Raw genomic sequence first — 18,788 nt, forward strand, 5'->3', positions numbered from 1 at the left:
CACAGATCAGTGAACTAGAGTAGAAACCTAAGAAATAAACTCATGCATGTATATCAATTAATTATGATAAAATGCTTATTGTACATATGTGTTTACATATATAATGGATAATTGCATCTTTATCCATTGATGGACACTTAGGTTGTTTCCATGTGTTGACTATCATAAATATGCTGGGATGAACATGGCAGTGCAGATATGTTTCAGAGTTAGTGTTTTTCTTTACTTCGGATATATTCCCAGAAGTAGAATTGCTGGATTATGTGGTAGTTCTGTTTTTAATATTTTTGAGGAAACTCCATACTGTTTTCCGTAGTGACTGTATGAATTTAAAATTCTACCACTAGTACAGAAAGTGTTCCTTTTTCTCCACATTCATACCAGCATTTGTTATTGCTTATCTTTTTGTGCCTGCCATTTTAAAAGGTAGGAGGTGATATCTCATTGTGGTTTTGATTTGCATTTCTCTAGTGATTAATGATATTGAACACTTTTTCATGCACCAGTTGACCTTTTGTAAATCCTGTTTGGAAAAAATGTCTTTTCAGGCCTGTTGCCTATTTTTGGATTACTATTCCATTACTATTTTTGGTATTAAGTTGTATGTGTTCTTGATATATTTTGAATAATAATCCCTTATCATATATAGAGATTACAAATATTTTTTCCAATTCCAAAGATTTTGTTTCTTTGCTGTATGGAAGGAAGCTTTTTAGTTATAATCACACTAGTTCAGTTTTTAATTTTTTTGCTTGTGCTTTAGGTATCACATCCAAAAAGTCATTGACAAGACCCATGTCAAGGAGCTTTTTTCCTATATTTTCTTCTGGAAATTTCACGGTTTCTGGTCTTACATTAAAGTCTTGAATTCATTTTGAGTTACTTTTTGTGAGTGGTATAAGATTAGTTTTGTTTCTTTACATGTGCATATCCAATTTTTCCTGGAACCATTTTATTGATGGGACTGTCTTTTCTCCATTGGGTATTCTTGGCTGTCTTGTCAAGTATTAGCTAACTGTATATGAATGGATTTAATACTGGGCTCTCAATTGTGTTTTTTGGTCTATGTGTCTGTTTTGATTACTATTGCTTTATAATATAGTTTGAAACCAGGAAGTGTGATGTCTCCTGCTTTGTTCTTCTTTTTCAGGATTGCTTTTGGCTACTCAAAGTCTTTTATGGTTCCATATAAATTTTAGGAGTGTTTTTTCTATTTCTACAAGAAAATTTCACTAGAATCTTGATAGATATTACATTGAATTTATAGATGGCCTTGGATAGTATGGATATTTTAACAGTATTAATTCTTCCACTCTACATAGGATACCTTTATAACTATTCATGTTTTCTTTGATTTTTTCATAACTATTTCATAGTTTTCAGTGTGGACATCATTTACCTCCTTAGTTAAATTTAGCCCTAAGTATTTTATTGTTTTTGATGCTATTTTAATAGCTAATTTAATTTATTTTTAATGAAATCATTAAGTTTTTTCAGGTAATTTGTTATTTATAGTTAGTTACACAACTGATTTTTATATGGTGATTTTTCATCCTGCCACTTTACTGCATTCGTTAATTCATTTAATAGTTTTTACGCTGAGTCCTGACAGTTATGTCATCTGCAAATAGTGACAATTTTACTTCTTCCGTCCCAGTTCTGATGGTTTTTCATCTCTCTTTCTTTCCTGATTGCTCTGGCTAGGACTTAAAATCCTATGTTGAATAGGAGTGGTAAGAGTGGGCTCCTTTGTCTTGGTCCTGATCTTAGAGGAAAAGCTTTCGATCTTTTACTATCAACTAAGATATTAGCTGTGGGTTTGTCTTATATAGCCTTTTCTTATGTTGGTGTATGTTAACATATGTATGTATGTTCTTACATTTCCTTCTATACCTAATTTGTTAAGGGATTTTAATCATGAATAGATGTTGAATTTTGTCAAATGCTTTTTCTGCATCCATTGAGATAGTTATATGATTTTTTTCTTTTATTCTAATAATGCGATGTATCACATTTATCAATTTGCATACATAGAACCATGCTTGGATCCTAGGGATGAATTCCACTTGATCATGTATATGATCCTTTTAATGGGCTGCTGAATTTGGTTTGCTACTTTCAAATTTTTGCATCTACATTCATTAGGAATATTGGCCTATTAGTTTTGGGTTTTTTTCCCTTGCAGTGTTTTTTCCTTTTTTAGACTTTGTTGGGTTTGAAAGTGTTCCCTCCTCTTTTATTTTTTTTGAGAGTTTGAGAAGGACTGTCACTAATTTTTTTCTTAACTATTTGGTAAAATAGACCAGAGCCTGGTCATGAGCCTTTGTTGGGAGATTTTTGACTACTGATTGAATTTCCTTACAGTTCAGTTCAGTCGCTCAGTTGTGTCTGACTCTTTGCGATCCCATGAAGCGCAGCACGCCAGGCCTCCCCGTCCATCACCAACTCCCGGAGTTCACTCAGACTCACGTCCATCGAGTCAGTGATGCCATCCAGCCATCTCATCCCCTGTCATCCCCTTCTCCTCCTGCCCCCAATCCCTCCCAGCATCAGGGTCTTTTCCAATGAGTCAGTTCTTCACATCAGGTGGCCGAAGTATTGGAGTTTTAGCTTCAGCATCAGTCCTTCCAATGAATATTCAGGACTGATCTCCTTTAGGATGGACTGGTTGGATCTCCTTGCAGTCCAAGGGACTCGCAAGAGTCTTCTCCAACACCACAGTTCAAAAGCATCACTTCTTCAGCACTCAGCTTTCTTCACAGTCCAACTCTCACATCCATACATGACCACAGGAAAAACCAAAAGCCTTGACTAGATGGATCTTTGTTGGCAAGGTAATGTCTCTGCTTTTGAATATGCTATCTAGGTTGGTCATAACTTTTCTTCCAAGGAGGAAGCATCTTTTAATTTCATGGCTGCAGTCACCATCTGCAGTGATTTTGGAGCCCAGAAAAATAAAATCTGACACTGTTTCCACTGTTTCCCCATCTATTTCCCATGAAGTGATGGGACCGGATGCCATGATCTTCATCTTCTGAATGTTGAGCTTTAAGCCAACTTTTTCAGTCTCCTCTTTCACTTTCATCAAGAGGCTTTTTAGCTCCTCTTCACTTTCTGCCATAATTTCCTTACAGGTATTTGTTTTTTTTATATTTCCATTTTTTTTTTTTTTTTGGATTCAGTCTTGCTGAATTTTTCTAGGTTGGTTGTTGGTGTACAGTTGTTCATAATAACTTTGAACATTTCTTGTTTATCTGTATGACTTTTCTCCTCTTTCATGATTTTATTGATTTAGATCCTCTTTTCTCCTTGACTAGTCTAGCTGAAGATTGGTCTTTTCAAAGAACTCTTTAGTTTTTGTTAATCATTTCTATTTTCTTGTTCTTCATTTTATGTATTTCTGCTCTAATCTTTGTTTCCTTTCTTATGCTAACTTTTGGCTTGATTTGTTATTTTTCTAGTTATTTGAGACACAGAATTATGTTATTTGGCATATTTTTTGTATCCTAATGTAGAAGTTACTGCTACGAACTCCCCTCTTCTGCTGTATCCTATGAGTTTTAGTATGTTGTTTTTCCATTTTCATTTGCCTCAAGACTCTTTCCCCTCAAAGGCTTTTTTAAAAATTGAAGTATAGTTGATTTATAATGATCTGTTAGTTTCAGGGATTCAGCTATACATATCATACATATATGTATGTATATATATATATGTATGTATATATATTTTCAGGTTATTTTACATGATAGATTATTATAATATATTGAATATAGTTTACTGTGCTATACAATAGAACCTTGTCCCCACAGACTTTTAAAGGTATTGCTTTGTTGTCTTAACCTTCAACATTGCTGTAGATATTTAATTCCAAATCATTTGAATGTGACCTTTTTATTTTTAAATTAACTTTTATTGGAGTTATAGTTGATTTACAATATTGTATTTCTGCTGTACAGCAAAGTGAATAAGTTATATGTGAATATACATATATATATACACACACATATATCCACTCTTTTTTTTAGCTTCTTTTCCCATATAAGTCATTATAAAATATTCACTAGAGTTCCCTGTCTACATAGTATGTTCTTATTAGTTATCTATTTTATATATAACAGTATGTATATGTCAGTCCCAATCTCCTGATTTATTCTTTGCCTGGCTTGGTAATCATAAGTTTGTTTTCTATTTGCATCCGTGGCTCTCTTTCTGTTTTGTAAATAGGTTAATTTGTACCATTTTTTAAGATTCCACATATAAGTTGTATCATGATATTTGTCTTTGTATTACTTTACTCGGTTTGACAATCTCTAGGTCCATCCACATTGCTGCAAATGGCATTATTTCGTTCTTTTTATGGCTAAGTAGAATTTCATTGTATATACGTACCACATCTTATTTATCCATCCCTCTGTTGATGAACATGTAGGTTGCCTCTATGTCTTGGCTAATGTAAATACTGCTACAGTGAACTTGGGGTACATGTGTCTTTTCAAATTTCAGTTTTGTTCAGATATGTGCCCAGGAGTTGGATTGCTGGATCATATAGTAGCTCTATTTTTAGTTTTTTAAAGCAGCAATCCCCATCCACTTTGGCACCAGGGACTGGTTTCCTGGAAAACAATTTTTCCACAGATCAAGGTGAGGATGTTTTCAGGGTGATTCAAATACATTACATTCACATTTATTACATTTACTGAAACATTCCACTTATTACACGCCCTTTATTTCTATCATAATTACATTGTGATATATAATGAAATAATTTTACAACTCACCACAGTGCAGAATCAGTGGGAGCCCTGAACTTGTTTTCCTGAAACTAGATGGTCTTATCTGGGGGTGATGGGAGACAATGACACCCAAAGTATGTTGCTTATATCCAGTCTATTCCTTTATCACATTTTGGTTGCTATTACTGCAGAGAACCCTGCTTCACAAAGATATTTTGCTGGAAATGGAAGCAAAATTTTCAGTGATTTGTGTCAATCTCAGGATATTCTGCCTTGACTTTAATCCAGAATGTATGGAGATTTGAAGTTGATAGCTCAGTTGGTAAAGAATCTTTCTGCAATGCAGGAGACTCCAGTTCAAATCCTGGGTTGGGAAGAGCCCCTGGAGAAGGGATAGGCTACCCACTCCAGTATACTTGGTCTTCCTTTGTGGCTCAGCTGGTAAAGAATCCACCTGCAATTCGGGAGACCTGGGTTCAATCACTGGGTTGGGAAGATCTCCTGGAAAAGGGAAAGGCTACCTACTCCTGTATTCTGGCCTGGAGAATTCCATGCACAGTCCATGGGATCACAGAGGGTCAGACACAACTGAGCGACTTTCACTTTCAAACTTACTTTTAAGGCCGCTGTCATTTGTAGTCTCAAACAGTTGCTCTTCTAGCACAAAGTCAGTTCACCTGGCTTATTTACAAATGGATCTTGGATATATTCCTCCTAGTTTAGAGGTCTTGTGTGGTTGGGAAGTAATCTTCAAACACTTTTGAAATCTGACATAGGTGATCAGGTACCAGCTGGGAGAAAGAAGGCCCTGGCTCACTCTCTTTCAAAATCTGTTAATATTTGAAACATATAAAAAATCCTAATGTTCACTTGTCACCCCCATAATCCCAGTTTGGCTTTGAATGCAGTCACTTTATCTGCCAACTTATACACAGTTGTTATTCTCCCCTAAAGTGACAGATTGAGTTCATTGGGCAGGTTGAATATGTCACACAAGTAAGCAAGTTTTGTGACCTATGCTGTGTCACTGAACTATGCTGCCAGTGGTAACTGTTTTCCTAAAAGAAATCTCTGGAATTGCTCTCATAACTCAGACTCTGGCCAGAGATCCACCTTTCAAAAGCCATCTCCCTCTTTGTGCTCTGTGTCCATCTCCTCATAGAGCTGCATGAACAGATGTGAGTTAAGGGCATATACTTTAATGCGGTTGATAATTTTAAATACATCCTGCAAAATGTTAGTTCAGGTGACATTTTTCAGCTAGCCAACATTTCTCTACGGATGACAAAAAGAATGAACAGACAGAGCCGAAACAAAAACAACACCCAGTTGTGGGTGTGACTGGTGATGGAAGCAAGGTCTGATGCTGTAAAGAGCAATATTGCATTGGAACCTGGATTGTTAGGTCCATGAATCAAGGCAAATTGGAAGTGGTCAAACAGGAGATGGCAAGAGTGAACGTCGACGTTTTAGGAATCAGTGAACTAAAATGGACTGGGATGGGTGAATTTAACCTAGATGATCATTATATCTACTACTGTGGGCAAGAATCCCTCAGAAGAAATGGAGTAGCCATCATAGTCAACAAAAGGGTCTGAAATGCAGTACTTGGATGTGATCTCAAAAATGAAAGAATGATCTCTGTTCGTTTCCAAGCAAACCATTCAATATTACAGTAGTCCAAGTCTATGCCCTGACCAGTAACACTAAAGAAGCTGAAGTTGAATGGGTCTATGAGGACCGACAAGACCTTTTAGAACTAACATCCAAAAAAGATGTCCTTTTCATTATAGGGGACTGTAATGCAAAAGTAGGAAGTCCAGAAACACCTGGAGTAACAGTCAAAGTTTGGATTTGGAGTACAGAATGAAGCAGGGCAAAGGCTGATAGTTTTGCCAAGAGAACGCACTGGTCACAGCAAGCACTATCTTCCAACAATACAAGAGGAGACTCTACACATGGACATCACCAGATGGTCAATATCAAAATCAGATTGATTATATTCTTTGCAGCCAAAGATGGAGAAGCTCTATACAGTCAGCAAAAACAAGACTGGGAGCTGACTGTGGCTCAGATCACGAACTCCTTACTGCCAAATTCAGACTAAATTGAAGAAAGTAGGGAAAAACCACTAGACCATTCAGATATGACCTAAATGAAATCCCTTACGATTATACAGTGGAAGTGAGAAATAGATTTAAGGGACTAGATCTGATAGAGTGCCTGATGAGCTATAGATGAAGGTTCATGACATTGTACAGGAGACAGGGATCAAGACCTTCCCAAGAAAAAGAAATGCAAAACAGCAAAATGGCTGTCTGAGGAGGCTTTACAAATAGCTGTGAAAAGAGAAGCAAAAAGCAAAGGAGAAAAGGAAAGATATACCCATTTGAATGCGGAGTTCCAGAGAATAGCAAGGAGAGATAAGAAAGCCTTCCTCAGTGATCAATGCAAAGAAATAGAGGAAAACAATAGAATGGGAAAGGCTAGAGATCTCCTCAAGAAAATCAGAGATACCAAGGGAACATTTCTTGCACTATGGGCTCGATAAAGGACAGAAATGGTATGGACCTAGCAGAAGCAGAAGGTATTAAGAAGAGGTGGCAAGAATACACAGAAGAACTGTACAAAAAAGATCTTCATGACCCAGATAATCATGATGGTGTGCTCACTCACCTAGAGCTAGACATCCTGGAATGTGAAGTCAAGTGGGCCTTAGAAAGCATCACTATGAACAAAGCTAGTGGAGGTGATGGAATTCCAGTTGAGCTCTTTGAAATCCTAAAAGATGATGCTGTGAAAGTGCTGCACTCAATATGCCAGCAAATTTGGAAAACTCAGCAGTGGCCACAGAACTGAAAATGGTCAGTTTTCGTTCCAATCCCGAAGAAAGGCAATGCCAAAGATTGCTCAAAGTACCGCACAATTGCACTCATCTCACACGCTGGTAAAGTAATGCTCAAAATTCTCCAAGCCAGGCTTCAACAACATGTGAACCGTGAGTTTCCAGATGTTCAAGCTGGTTTTAGAAAAGGCAGAGGAATGAGAGATCAAATTGCCAACATCTGCTGGATGATCACAAAGGCAAGAGAGTTCCAGAAAAACATCTATTTCTGCTTTATTGACTATGCCAAAGCCTTTGACTGTGTAGGTCACAATAAACTGTGGGAAATTCTGAAAGTGATGGGAATACCAGACCACCTGACCTGCCTCTTGAGAAACGTATATGCAGGTCAGGAAGCAACAGTTAGAACTGAACATGGAACAACAGACTGGTTCCAAATAGGAAAAGGGGTACATCAAGGCTGTATATTGTCACCCTGCTTATTTAACTCATATGCAGAGTACATCATGAGAAACGCTGGGCTGGAATAAGCACAAGCTGGGATCAAGATTGCTGGGAGAAATATCAATAACCTCTGATACACAGATGACACCACCCTTATGGCAGAAAGTGAAGAAGAACTAAAGAGTCTTTTGATGAAAGTGAAAAAGGAGAGTGAAAAAGTTGGCTTAAAGATCAACATTCAGAAAACTAAGATCATGGCATCCAGTCCTATCACATCATGGCAAATGATGGAGAAACAGTGGAAACAGTGTCAGACTTTATTTTTCTGGGCTCCAAAATCACTGCAGATGGTGATTGCAGCCATGAAATTAAAAGACGCTTACTCCTTGGAAGGAAAATTATAACCAACCTAGACAGCATATTCAAAAGCAGAGACATTACTTTGCCAACAAAGGTCCATCTAGTCAAGGCTATGGTTTTTCCAGTGGTCACGTATGGATGTGAGAGTTGGACTGTGAAGAAAGCTGAGTGCCAAAGAATTGATGCTTTTGAACTGTGGTGTTGGAGAAGACTCTTGAGAGTCCCTTGGACTGCAAGGAGACCCCACCAGTCCATTCTGAAGGAGATCAGCCCTGGGATTTCTTTGGAAGGAATGATGCTAAAGCTGAAACTCCAGTACTTTGGCCACCTCATGGGAAGAGTTGACTCATTGGAAAAGACTCTGATGCTGGGAGGGATTGGGGGCAGGAGGAGAAGGGGATGACAGAGGATGAGATGGCTGGATGGCATCACTGATTCGATGGACGTGAGTCTGAGTGAACTCTGGGAGTTGGTGATGGGCAGGGAGGCCTGGCGTGCTGCGATTCATGGGATCGCAAAGAGTCGGACACAACTGAGCAACTGAAGTGAACAGTTGTTGATATTTTTTTGTAATGTCATTAGGGTTTTCTATATACATTATCAGGTCATCTGTAAATAGAGACAGTTTTACTTCCTTGTTTCTGATTTGGATGCCATTTATGTCTTTTTCTTGACTAAGTGATCTGACTATGACTTCTAATAGTTTGTTGAAAAAAAAAATTAGCAGGCAATATCATCTTGTTCCTGATCTTAGAGAAAAAGCTTTCAGCTCTTCATTATTGAGTATGATGTTAGCTGTGGGTTTGTCTTATACAGCCTTTATTATGTTGAAGTATATTCCAGCTATACCCACTTTGTTGAGTTTTTTTTTTAATCATATATAGATGTTGAATTATTATGTCAAATGCTTTCTGTGCATCTATTGAAGTGATTATGATTTGTATCCTTCATTTTGTTAATGTGGTATATCACACTGATTTGTAGATATAAAACAAGGCCTTGCATTCCTGCAATAAATCCCTCTAGATTTGGGTGGATGATCCTTTTAAAGTATTGCTGATTCAGGTTTGCTAATATCTTGTTGAGGATTTTTGCATTTCTGTTCATCAGGAATGTTGGCCTGTTTGCTCTTTACAGAGTGTCCTTGTCTACTTTTGGTATCAGGGTAATGCTGACCTCATAAAATGAGTATGGAAGTGTTCTTTCCTCTTCGATATTTTGAAAGAGTTTGGGAAGGATTGGTATTAATTCTTCTTCAAATATTTGGTTTTAAGTTCACTATTGAAGCCAACTGATCCTGCACTTCTGTTTGTTGGGAAGTTTCTTTTTTTTAATTAAAAAAAAAAAAAGATATTTGGCCACATCGGGTCTTAGTTGCAGCATACGGGGTCTTCTTTTTGTCATGCAGGATCTTTTGTGGCAGCACATAGATTCTAGTTATGGCACATGGGCTTCGGTAGTTACAACAGACAGGTTCTCTAGTTGTGGCACGTGGGCTCCAGAGCATAGGACTCAATAGTTGCAGTGCTCAGGCTTAGTTGCTCCACAGCATAGCGGATCTTAGTTCCCCGACCAGGGATTGAACCTGTGTCTCCTGCATTGCAAAGTGGATTTTTAATGACTGGACCACCAGAGAAGTCCCTGTTGGGAGGTTTTTGATTGCTGGTGAAGTTTCATTACTAGTAATCAGTATATTCAGATTTTCTGTTTCTTCATAACTCTGTCTTGGTAGGTTGTTTATTTCTAACAGTTTATCCATTTCTTCTAAATTGTCCAATTTGTTGGCATATAAATGTTCATAGTAGTCTTGCAATCCTTTGTATTTCTGTAGCATCAATTGTAGTTTCTCTTTCATTTCTGATTCTGAGTCCTTTCTATTTTTCTCTTGGTGAGTCTACCTAAATATTTGTCAGTTTTTTATCTTTAAAAAAATACAGCTCTTAGTTTCCTTGATTTTTTTCTGTTGTCTTCTAGTCTCTATTTCATTATCTGATCTACATTATTTCCTTCCTTCTACTGACTTTGAGCTTCATTTGTTCATTTTTAGCTTCTTGAGGTGTCAAATTAGATTGTTTATTTGAGACCTATTTTATTTTTTAATTTAGGCACTTATCACTATGAGTTTCCTCTTAGAACTGCTTTTACTGCATCCATTAAATTTTGGTATGTTGCACTTCTGTTTTTATTTCTTTCAAGGTTTTATTTTTCTTTTTGATCTTTTACCCATTTGTTGTTTGGTAGCATGTTTTATCTCTGCATATTTGTGATTTTTTTAGTTTTCTTCTTATAAGTAATATTTAGCTGCATACCATTGTGATTGAAAAAGATGCTTGATATGATTTCAGTCTTCTAAATTTAATAAGATTTGTTTTAGAGCCTACAATACTTTGCCAACAAATGTCTGTCTAGTCAAAGCTATGGTTTTTCCAGTGGTCATGTATGGATGTGAGAGTTGGACTGTGAAGAAAGCTGAGTGCCAAAGAATTGATGCTTTTGTACTGTGGTGTTGGAGAAGACTCTTGAGAGTCCCTTGGACTGCAAGGAGATCCAACCAGTCCATCCTAAAGGAGATCAGTCCTGAATATTCATTGGAAGGACTGATGCTGAAGCTAAAACTCCAATACTTCGGCCACCTGATGTGAAGAACTGACTCATTGGAAAAGACCCTGATGCTGGGAAGATTGAAGGCAGGAGGAGAAGGGGACGAAAGAGGATGAGATGGTTGGATGGCATTACCAACTCAGTGGACATGAATTTGAGCAAGCTCCAGAAGTTGGTGATGGACAGGGAAACCTGGCCTGCTGCCATGGGGTTGGAAAGAGTTGGACAGAACTGAGGGACTGAACTGACTGACTACCTCAGGTGGTTTTGTTGCTGCTTCTCCTTTGATTAGCAACTGTTCTGCCATTTGGAACTCAGAGAAATTCATGGAGTCCAGAGTCCTGCTACAAGGAACAGGGAATCAAAGGCCTCCATGCCCAGGAGTCCCACAGGGCCCTGCTCAGCATCAAACCTACATGGCAGGGACTAAAACCCAGCCAAAACCCAGTTTGGAACTTGAACCCACATAGCTGGGATTCAAACCCAGCCCAAAGGCACAGTTTTCTAGCTGAGATCACAGACCTGATTTCAGGACCAAATGAAGCTGAGGTTCTTGATGTCTCATTGCAGAAAGAATTCAGAAAAAGACAAAGTGATAGGTAAAAATGTGAATTTATTCAGAGAGAAACATACTCCACATACAGAGAGTGGGCCATCACAGAGAGCAAGTGTATCTCAAAATGTGGTGTGGTTAGCTTTTATGGGCTGGGTAATTTCATAGGCTAATGCGTGAGAAGATTATTCTAACTATTTTGGGGGAAGAGATGGAGATTTTCAGGTCTAGTCAGTTGATTTTTCTTGGACCCATTTGATTCTAATCAGTTTGTGTTGTGTCCTCAGACTGTCTCATTCTTTCAAAGATTGTGCCCTGCCCCCTTACTCTTGTTTCAGTATTTATCTTTCTTTTTCTGATGTTCATCATTTAGTATAATAATCTCTAGTTGTATCTATATCACTGCAAATGGCATCAAATGGCATTATTATTATTATTTTTTTTAATGGCTGAATATTCTTCCCTGGTGGCTCAGAGGGTAAAGCATCTGCCTGTGATGCAGAAGACCCAGGTTTGGTCCCAGGGTCGGGAAGATCCCCTGGAGAAGGAAATGGCAACCCACTCCAGTATTCTTGCCTGGAGAATCCCATGGACAGAGGAGCCTGATGGGCTACAGTCCATGGGGTCACAAAGAGTCAGACACGACTGAGCGACTACACTTCCACTTAGTATTCCATTGTATATATGTGCAGGAAAGCCTGGTATGCTTCAGGCCATGGGGTTGCAAAGAGTCAGACGTGACTGAGTAACTGAACAACGATATGTACCACCTCGTCTTCATCCATTCACCTGTTGATGAACATTTAGGTTCTTTCCATGTCTTGGCTTTTGTAAATAGTGCTTCTGTGAACATAAGGATGCATGTGTTTTTTTGAATTATGGTTTTCTCTGGATGAATGTCTGGGAGTGGGATTGCTGGATTGTATGGTAGCTCCAATTTGCCTTGATTCATGGACCTGACATTCCAGGTTCCTATGCAATATTGCTCTTTATAGCATCGGACCTTGCTTCTATCACCAGTCATATCCACAGCTGGGTATTCTTTTTGTTTTGGCTCCATCCCTTCATTTTTTCTGGAGTTATTTCTCTACTGATCTCCAGTAGCATATTGGGCACCTACTGACCTGGGGAGTTTCTCTTTCAGTATCCTATCATTTTGCCTTTTCATACTGTTCATGGGGTTCTCAAGGCAAGAATACTGAAGTGGTTTGCCATTCCCTTCTCCAGTGGACCACATTCTGTCAGATCTCTCCACCATGACCCACCATCTTGGGTTGCCCCACGGGCATGGCTTAGTTTCATTGAGTTAGACAAGGCTGTGGTCCTAGTGTGATTACATTGACTAGTTTTCTGTGAGTATGGTTTCAGTGTGTTTGCCCTCTGATGCCCTCTTGCAATACCTATCGTCTTACTTGGGTTTCTCTTACCTTGGGCATGGGGTATCTCTTCACGGCTGCTCCAGCAAAGTGCAGCCATTGCTCCTTACCTTGGATGAGGGGTATCTCCTCACCACCGCCCTTCCTGACCTTCAACGTGGGATAGCTCCTCTACACCCATGATGACTGCAGCCATGAAATTAAAAGACGCTTATTCCTTGGAAGGAAAGTTATGACCAACCTAGACAGCATATTAAAAAGCAGAGACATTACTTTGTCAACAAAGGTCCGTCTAGTCAAGGCTATGGTTTTTCCTGTGGTCATGTATGGATGTGAGAGTTGGACTGTGAAGAAGGCTGAGCGCCGAAGAATTGATGCTTTTGAACTGTGGTGTTGGAGAAGACTCTTGAGAGTCCCTTGGACTGCAAGGAGATCCAACCAGTCCATTCTGAAGGAGATCAGCCCTGGGATTTCTTTGGAAGGAATGATGCTAAAGCTGAAACTCCAGTACTTTGGCCACCTCATGGGAAGAGTTGACTCATTGGAAAAGACTCTGATGCTGGGAGAGATTGGGGGCAAGAGGAGCAGGGGACGACAGAGGATGAGATGGCTGGATGGCATCACTGACTCGATGGACGTGAGTCTGAGTGAACTCCGAGAGTTGGTGATGGACAGGGAGGCCTGGTGTGCTGCGATTCATGGGGTTGCAAAGAGTCAGACACGACTGAGTGTCTGATCTGATCTGATTGTTTGGTAGCTCCATTTTAGTTTTCTGAGGAGCCTCTGTAGTGGCTGCACCTATTTACATTGCTATCCACAGTGTAGGAGGGTTCCCTTTTCGCCACACTCTCTCCAGCATTTGTTATCTGTTAAGCTTTTAATGATGGGCATTCTGACTGTCATGAAGTGGTCCTCATTGTAGTTTTGATTTGCAATTTTAAATAATGATGTTGAGCATCTTTTCATGTGCCTCTTGACCATCTGTACGTCTTCTTTGGAGAAATGTCTATTGGTCTTCTGCCCACTTTTTGATTAGGCTGTTTTTTTTTTTGTCGTTGTATGAAAAATATTTTCTCCTGTAGACTGTCTTTTTGTTTTGTTTATGGTTTCCTTTGCTGTGCAAAAGCTTGTAAATTTGATTAGGTCTAATTAGTTTATTTATTTATTTTTTATTCCAGCCTTGGGAGACTGACCTAAGAAACCATTGGTACGATTTATCTTAGAGAATATTTTGCCTATCCTCTCTTCTAAACTTTTATGGTGTCATGTCTTATGTTTAAGTCTTTAAGCGGTTTTGAGTTTATTTTTATGTATGGTGTGAGGGTATGTTCTAACCTCATCAATTACATGCAGCTATCCAGCTTTCCTCTTGCTGAAGAGCCTTTTTCCCATTTTATATTCTTGCCTCCTTTGTCAAAGATTAACTTATTTGTAGATGTGTGGGGTTATTTCTGGGCTTTTTGTCTTCATGCTATTACCATACTCTATTGTCTGAAATTTGGGAGAGTTATGTTTTTTCCCTCAGCATTGCTTGGGCAATTCTGGATCTTTTAGGGTTCCATGTAAAATTTCGGATTATTTGTTCTAGTTCTGTGAAAAACGTTATGGATAATCAATAGGGATTGCATTAAATCTGTTGATTGCTTTGCGTAGCATTGCCATTTTAACAATATGAATTATTCCAATCCAAGGGCATGAGATATCTTTCCATTTCTTTGAATCCTCTTTAATTTCCTTTTTTAACGTTTTATAGTTCTCAGCATATATTTTTCACTGCTTTGGTCAGGTTTAACCCTAGGGGTCTTCTTGTTTGCTTGCTTGTGACTTTATTTTTGCTTATGGCTGTGTCTGGTCCTCATGGCTGCGCGTGGGCTTTCTGTGCACGGGCCTGTCATTGCAGTGCCTTCTCTTGTTGTGGAGCATGGGCTCGAGGGTTCCCAGGCTTCAGTAGTTGTGGTGTGTGGGCTCCATAGTTGCTACTCGAGGACTTTAGAACATGGGCTCAGTAGTTGTGGCTTTGTTGCCCTGTGACATGTGGGATCTTCCTGGACCAGAGGTCAAACCCATGTCCCCTGCATTGGCAGGTAGATTCTTAACCACTGGACCACCAGGGAAGTCCAAGGTGACACTTAATTTTAAAAGAGAAAACTGAAGTGTGGTTTGTACAGCAGCAATGACAATGACCTGATAATGATGTGGAGCAAGGCCCGGTGGGCCTCCTGGACATGGAGGCCTTTTTGTCCCCCATTTCTTATAGGCAAGACTCCAGCCTCCAAGACCTTCTTTGAATTCGATTCAAACAGTTGCTAATCAAGGGAGGAGTAGCCACAAAACTGCCAGAGGCAAGATTAAAGGGATCAGAGAAACTCAGAGACCCCCACCACCTAAAACCCTAGTGAAGTGAAGTCACTCAGTTGTGTCCGACTCTTTGCAACCCCATGGACTGTAGCCTACCAGGCTCCTCTGTCCATGGGATTTTCCAGGCAAGAGTACTGGAATGGGTTGCCATTTCCTTCTCCAAAACCTAAAACCCTACACACACCCTAATCTTGTTAGCAAACCCACCCACCCTATTGAAATTTTGCAGAAGAAAGAAGAATGCAAGACTGTTACTTCCTTGATCCTTATCACATACCCCTGCCTAACTATATGTTAACTGTTGTTGTTCAGTTGGACTCTTTGCAACCCGAAGGGCCTCAGCACACCAGGCCTCCCTGTCCCTCACCATCTCTTGGGAGTTTGCCAAGTTCATGTCCATTGCATTGATGCCTTGTTGTGGCGAAGGGGCTTGCATAACTCAATGAAGCTATGAGCCATGCCGTGCAGGGCCACCCAAGACAAACGGGTCATAGCAGAGAGTTCTGACAAAACCTGATCCTCTGGAGGAGGGAATGTCAAACCACCCCAGTATACTTGCCATAAGATCCTCATGACCCGTATAAAATGCCTGACTATATAGCCTCTCTCTATTCCAGGGATTGGAAGTGGGGGTTGCACAGTTCTTGAGTTGCTAGCCTACTTTGTTCTTCCTTTTCCTGGCAAAGAAATAAAGCCACTCTTTCCTTCTCCTTCATAACTCTGTCACTGTATTTCTGTACATAGAGAGCCAAGATTTTGGCAGCAATGACATCTCCAGAGATTTTTGTCTGCATTTGCTGGGGCAGAGAGGTTGGTAGCAGCAGTAGGTAAAGGTGCCATTTTAAAAGGGGCTATTTGTTGACATTCCCTTTCTAATATTTCTTTAGTTGGTATAAAGAAATGCAACCAATTTCTGAATGTTGCTGAATTAATTTATTAGATCTAATAGTTTGTATGTGGAGTCCTTATGATTTTCTATATATAGTATCATGTCATCTACCTATAGTGACAGTTTTACTTCTTCTCTTCCAATTTGGATACATTTTATTTCTTTTTTTAATTTATTTTTTTATTGAAGGATAATTGCTTTATAGAATTTTGTTGTTTTCTGTCAGACCTCAACATGAATCAGCCACAGGTATACATATATCCTCTCTCTTTTGAATCTCCCTCCCTATCCCACCCCTCTAGGTTGAGACAGAGCACCTATTTGAGTTTCCTGAAAGGGAAAGTGAGTCAAAGCGAAGTCGCTCAGTTGTGTCCAACTCTTTGAGCCCCCATGGACTGTAGTCTACCACACTCCTCTGTTCATGGGATTTTCCAGGCAAGGGTACTGGAGTGGGTTGCCATTTTCTTCTCCAGAGGATCTTCCAGACCCAGGGATCGAACCCAGGTCTCCCCTATTGTAGGCAGACACTTTACCATCTGAGCCACCAGGGAAGTTGAGACATACAGCAAATTCCCGAAGGCTATCTATTTTACATATGGTAATGTAAGTTTCCATGTTTCTCTCTCCATACATCTCATCCTCTCCTCCCCTCTCCCCATAGCCATAAGTCTATTCTCTGTCTGTTTTTCCATTGCTGCCCTGTAAATACATTCTTGAGAACCATTTTTCTAGATTCCGTATATGTGCATTAGAATATGATATTTATCTTTCTTTTTCTGACTCACTTCACTCTGTATAATAGGTTCTAAGTTCATCCACCTCATCAGAGCTGACTCAAATGTGTTCCTTTTTAAAAAATATGGAACGCTTCATGAATTTGCATGTCATCCTCACACAGGGGCCATGCTAATCTTCTCTGTATTGTTCCAATTTTAGTATATGTGCTGCTGAAGCAAGCACCATTTTATTTCTTTTTTATGTCTGATTGCCTTACTGTTTTGAATAGAAGTGGTAATAGTGTGCATCCTTTGTCCCAGATTTTAGTGGGAAGGCTTTTAGCATTGAATATTACATTGGATGTGGGTTTGTCATAAATGGCTTTCATATGTTGAGATATGTTCCTTCTATACCCACTTTGGTAAGAGTCTTTATCATGAATGGATGTTGAATTTTGTCGAATGCTTTTTCTGCATCTTCTAAGATGATCATGTGTTTTCGAGTTTCGCTGCTGTGGTGTGTTACATTGACTGATTTGCCTATGTTGAGCCGTCCTCGTGAACTTGGGATGAATCTTACTTGGTCATGGTGTATGATTTTTTTTATGTGTTGTTGGATTTGGTTTACTAATATTTTGTTCAGAGTTTTTGCATCTATATTCATCAAAGATATAGGCCTATAATTTTTTTATTTGGCAATATCTTTGTCTGGTTTTGGTATCAGGGTGTTGGTGGCTTCATAGAATGTCTTTGGGAGTATTCCCTCTTCTCTAATCTTTTGGAAGAGTTTGAGAAGGATCAGTATAGGTTCCTCTTTGTATGTTGGGTAAAATTCACCATGGAGCTATCTGGTTCCGGACTTCTGTTTGTAGGGAGTTTTTCTTTTAAGTCATACATTTCACTTTTATTTATTGGTCTATTCAAATTATCTATTTCATCTTGATTTAATTTTGGTGGTTTGTATGTTTTTAGAAAGTTGTCTATTTCTTCTATTTTATCAAATCTGTTGGCATGTTTTGGCATATTGTCAGTTGAGATTTATCCTTTTTCATATTTTATTTTATTTATTTGAGTTGTGTTTCCTTCTTGCTGAGCCTGGCCAGAGGTTTGTCAATTTTGCTTACCCTTTCAAAGAGCCAGCTCTTAGTTTTATTGATTTTTGTTTTCTATTGTTTTTTAATTTGTTTCTTTGTCTCCTCCCTGATCTTTATTAATTTTTATTTCCTTTTTCTCACTTTAGTTTTGTTTGTTCTTCTTTTTTCTAATTCTTTTAGGTTGTATGTTTTTTTATTTTTTCTTACTTTCTGAGGAAGGCCTATATTACTGTGAACTTCTAAGCTTTAATTCTAAGAACTTCTTTTGATACATCCCATAGATTTTCTATGGTTGTGTTTTCATTGTCATTTGTCTCAAGGTATTTTTAAATTTCTTTTTGATGTTCTTGTTGACCCATTGGTCTCTTAGTAGCATTTTTTTAGGATCTATGTAATTGGTTTTTTTTTCTCATTTCTTTTCCTGTGATTGATTCCTAGTTTCATGCCTTTGTGGCCAGAGAAAATGTTTGAAATAATTTCTATCCTCTTACATTTTTTGAGGTTAGTTTTGTGCCCTAGTATGGGGTCAGTAGCACCCCACTCCAGTACTCGTGCCTGGAAAATCCCATGGATGGAGGAGCCTGGTAGGCTGCAGTCCATGGGGTCGCTAACAGTCGGACACGACTGAGCAATTTCCTTTTCACTTGTCACTTTCATGCATTGGAGAAGGAAATGGCAACCCACTCCAGTGTTCTTGCCTGGAGAATCCCAGGGACGGGGAAGCCTGGTGGGCTGCCATCTATGGGGTCACACAGAGTCAAACATGACTGAAGTGACTTAGCAACAGCAGCATGGGGTCAATCCTAGGGAATATTCCAT

At 39.1% G+C, this 18,788-nt stretch overlaps 1 protein-coding gene and 1 non-coding gene across 9 annotated transcripts in view; one reads left to right on the forward strand and one right to left on the reverse strand.

Annotated features, from left to right (window-relative positions):
* The window catches only part of FAM98B (family with sequence similarity 98 member B), a 73,556-nt gene that overhangs the window by 11,927 nt on the left and 42,841 nt on the right, over window positions 1-18,788 (forward strand). The window lies entirely within an intron of this gene.
* Window positions 17,013-17,119, reverse strand: LOC129622209 (U6 spliceosomal RNA). The gene has a single exon (XR_008699881.1). It is a non-coding gene; the product is annotated as a U6 spliceosomal RNA (small nuclear RNA).

Source organism: Bubalus kerabau, chromosome 10, assembly GCF_029407905.1.
Source record: "Bubalus kerabau isolate K-KA32 ecotype Philippines breed swamp buffalo chromosome 10, PCC_UOA_SB_1v2, whole genome shotgun sequence".
Lineage (NCBI taxonomy): Eukaryota > Metazoa > Chordata > Mammalia > Artiodactyla > Bovidae > Bubalus > Bubalus kerabau.